Raw genomic sequence first — 4,469 nt, 5'->3', positions numbered from 1 at the left:
CTAGTCTGAAGTAAAATTAACAATGAGCTCTGGGATGTCTGAGTTGTCATCAGGTTCCAGGAGAAGGTTGGAGTCTTCAGAGGCAAAGTGGTCTTTAAGAATTCATCGCAGGAACTAGAGTAAGTAACTTCTAAGCTTGGAGACTGACATTTGGAGCAGACATGCATGACTCAGAGTCAGACTGACCCAGAGCTGGGAGAATGGCTCATGGCTGAGCTGTCTGGGAACGTCACTCCAGATGGATTTGGTGGGTGGAAAGGGGCCCAGGAAGTCTGCCCTTGAAAAACCATTCTTCCCAGCCAGCTAGTATTTTAAGAAGTCCACACGTCTGTAAGGTTTCTCTGACATAATTACAATAGTGCACTTGTGTTGTGAAGGGCACAGACTCTGGTGCCTGACGGCCTGGATCCAAATCCTCTTCTACTGCTTAGTCACTGTGAAACTTTGGGCAAGTCACTTAACCTCTCTGTGCTTCATTTCCTCATCTAAGTGGAGGTAATAACAGTACCTACCCCATGGGACTGTTTTGAGGATTAAAGGAGGGAATATACATAAAGGTACAGAGTAAATACTATGGATGGGCTCATTGCTGCTTTTTCCTGTTGTTAATACTGTCCTGTTGGCTGGTAGCTGAGGTTCTTTCCCAGGGCTTGTTGGCCCATCAAGATGATGCTTATGTGGTTCCTTCTTGTTCCTGTTCCTGTTGCTGCATAACAAAAGATCTCATTTTATTGAGCTCACAGATCCCATGGGTCAAGAATTCAAGTGATCAGTGAGCACGCTGGCTACTCTCCAGCCAGAGACCTTCCCACTTCTTTCTCCAGTGATCCCAAGTCTAACCCTTCCTTTCTTTTTCCTCATTCTCAAGTGGAACTGCCACCAAGATGCAGATTTTTGTTTTCCTGACAGGAAAGACTATTACTCTTGAGGTTGAATCCTAGGATACAATCGAAATAGTGAAAGCCAAGATCTAGGATAAGGAAGGAATTCCTCCTTATTAGCAGAGACTGATTTCTGCTGGTAAGCAACTGGAAGACGTGTGGACTTTGTCTGACTACAACATTTAGAAGGAATCCACTCTTTATCCTATGTTGAGACTTCATGGTGGTGCTAAGAAAAAAAAGTCTTATACTACTCCCAAGAAGAGTAAGCATAAGAGAAAGAAGGTTAAACTGGATGTGCTAAAACACTATAAGGTGGATGAGAATGGCAAAATTAGTCACCTTCTTCAAGAGTGAATTCATGAATGTGGTGCTGAAGTTTTTAGGGCCAGCCATTTTGGTAGACATTACTGTGACAAGTGTTGTCTGATTTATTGCTTCAACAAACCAGAAGATGAGTAATTGCATGTGGATTAATAAAAAAACACAAACTAACAACAACAAAAAGAGAATTCAGGTGATGGTTTTCTAATTAGTGACATCAGCTAATGTTGCTCAATGGCATATGGAGGGTGCCATGGCCTGGAGAATCCCAGAGGCCTTTTTTGACCTATCCAGTGGCTGAGTGGGGGTCAGTCAAAGATATAGACTGTCAAACCGAGCACCTTCATCCGGCTTCTCCATGTGACTTGGACCTCCTCACAAAATGGCAGACCTCAGGTAGACAGACTTCTTGCATGGCAGCTCAGGGCTCCAAACCCAAATGTCTCAGTGAGGCAGAAACTGCATGGCCTTGTACTGACTTAGTCTTAGAAGCCATGCAGCGTCATTTTTGCCACATTCTGTGTTGGTTATGAGTAAGTCATTAAGGCCAGCCAAGATTCAAGGGGGAGGGAACATGAACCCTCTATCTTTCAAAGAGAAGAGTGTCAAAGAATTTGTAGACATGTTTAAAGCCACCAGACTTCTACTTATCTGACAATATGCTTCCTTATTGGCCAAGTCCCCTCGTGTGAGTCAGATCTAACACTCATTGTGTTGTTAACAAATGTGTTTTACACATGCTTTCTCATTTAATCCATGACTCTATTAGATAAGTGATCTTGTTCCCATTTTGTGACAACAATGTCAATAGTGTAGATTTGTTTAATGCTCACTATACCCCAGGCACAGTATTCAATACTGTGTTGCATTATTTCATTTGATCCAGACAACAGTAACTCTCTCACCATGAGAGGTAAGTTACTATTATCATCCCTGTTCTATGGATGAGCAAACTGAATCCCAGAGAAGTGAAGTCACATGACTACAGTCCCGGGACTAGTGAAGGGTAGAATCAATAGTGAGTGATATAAGGGGGAGTCATCATAATGCTCCCTAACCCTATCAATGTGCAAGGCTTTGCACATCTCAGTGAATCATCACACCTGGCTGGAGGCCCAAGCGTTTAGGTAGTTGATCCAGGTTCATAGGGCATGATGGTGGGAAAACCAAGATTCAAACACAGATCTCTTTGGCAGCAGAGCTTGCATTTGAAATGAGCCCCCCCCCCATGCTTTTTTCTAGGGAAAAATGGTATGTGTAGAAAGATGACTCATAAAGCTAACTACATATGGCAATTTTCACTGAAATAATTCACTTGGTTTCCTCCCACGGTCATCTTATTACAAATAAATATGGTTGTTGGTTCCATCGCTTGTGATATAATTTTGAGAACGTACAAATTCCTTTTTCTCAAAGACAATCAGGTTTATTCTTGCTCCCAGAGAGCTTGTAGTTTTCATTTAACTCAAAAAAAAAAGAAAAAAAAAAAGAAAAACACTAACCATAAGCCAACTTGAGGAAGCAGCAGTTGGGAGCTGCTAAGATACATTTCTCTGAATTACCAAGTGTTATGTGTAGGGGGGAAATGGATTTATTGAAATGCAAAAATATACAGTACATGTTCTGCTAAAAAATGTCTATGGTGTAATTTAAATTTAAGTATGATACCAAAAGAAACAAAAGATCAAATGTGAAGTAGGCTTGCTTTTTCTATCTTGAGTACAAAGTAAGCTCACTTTTTCTATCATGAAGTTGCTTCTGCCCTTAATACAATAATTAAAGGAGTCAATATTTTTTTGTGTTTGTTTGTCTGTTATATGGTTGAGGTCCCATTTCATTCTTTTTGCATGTGAGTATCCCCTTATTGCAGCACCATTTGTTGAATTTTTGTTTGGTTGGATTTTTTGCTTGCTTGTCTGAGAAGTACATGGTCTGAAACCCAGGTCTCCCGCATGGCAAGCAAGAAAGAATTCTACCACTGAACTACCCTTGCACCCCCGGGATCAATGATTTTAACGTGACTGATGTCATAATGCAGAGTATTCTTTAGAAAACATTATGCTTGTGAATGAGACAAGGCCAAGAACTGGCAAAATTCAAGTATGTGCAGGTTTCTTTGTTTCATTAAGACAACCTTGTGTGATAACGTGGAAAATGGACAATTCATATAATCTGTGTAGTTGTTTGAGTGTGTTCTGTTACGGATGGGAGCTTCATCAAGCCTCAAGATGGAGAAAATTGAGAATTGAAGGTTATTGCATTTTCTCAGGTGAGAGTTAAAGACAGATTCTCAGTGGATTCAGATTAGGTAGTATTTTACTTAGGACCCTCCCTGTACCTGGACCTAGGCTAGGTATTTTCACCTAAGTTAGCTCAATTGATTTCTAACAATTGTTTGCCATTTTACAGATGATGGATACTGTCTTGTGGCCCTGAGCAGCCTCATATCCACCACTCATATTCTGTCCTCGCTCCCCCTTCAACTGCTCTAGAATTTTCAACTCTGGAACTCAGACTCAGTTCCCAGCTTCAGACCTGTGGAAGGTTTATCCCCTCTTCAGAGAGCCTTCAAGTCTCTGTTTAAATTACCCTTCCCCAGGAAAATCTTTCCTGGTTCCTAAAATGGAGTTAGGCCCACCATCTTTCTGCTTCCAGAAAATCCATGCTCCATGTTCCTTCCCAACACTTTACAGAAAGGGTTTGGATGAATCCTTGGTTGGTGGTTTGGTTTGTTCTTCCTGCCTCCGCTAGCATTTAAACTTCAGCAAGGCAAGGGATTTTGGCTTCTTTGTGTTTCTCCATGTCCTAAGTACCTAGTCTATTGGCTGGCACATAGTAGGACTCATTACTTGCCAGGCTGATCAAGATAGAATGACTGATAGTGATTGCACAGCTGGTATCTGCAACAGGAAAGAGCAATTAGCAAATTCATGATTCATCCTTCTGTTTATACTCCAGCAAACAAGCTAATAGTTTAAAGATTAAGTTCTGCCTGATCAGAAGTGGGAGTGTAAGGAAGTATTGGCTGAGTCAGCCTTTCTGCTAAAAGGTGTAAGGCATGAGACATTGAAGCAAAGTTTACTTTTTAAATAGTTATTCAGTTTAAATCATTCAGTTTAGAAGAATCAGTTATAACTGATTGTTATAGTGGTTTAGAGCATGACCTTTGGAGCCATACTGTCTGGGCTTGATTTTGGAGCTAACATTTACTGGATGTGTGACCTTAGGCAAGTTACTTCACCTCACTTAGCTCAGTTCTCTCAT

At 41.1% G+C, this 4,469-nt stretch overlaps 1 pseudogene; it reads left to right on the top strand.

Moving 5' to 3' along the window:
- Positions 1 to 884: 884 nt before the first annotated feature.
- Positions 885 to 1,343, top strand: LOC143671607 (ubiquitin-ribosomal protein eS31 fusion protein pseudogene; annotated as a pseudogene).
- Positions 1,344 to 4,469: the final 3,126 nt, after the last annotated feature.

Source organism: Tamandua tetradactyla, chromosome X, assembly GCF_023851605.1.
Source record: "Tamandua tetradactyla isolate mTamTet1 chromosome X, mTamTet1.pri, whole genome shotgun sequence".
Lineage (NCBI taxonomy): Eukaryota > Metazoa > Chordata > Mammalia > Pilosa > Myrmecophagidae > Tamandua > Tamandua tetradactyla.
Note: the sequence above shows the minus strand (reverse complement) of the source record. Positions and strands in the feature narration are given on the sequence as shown.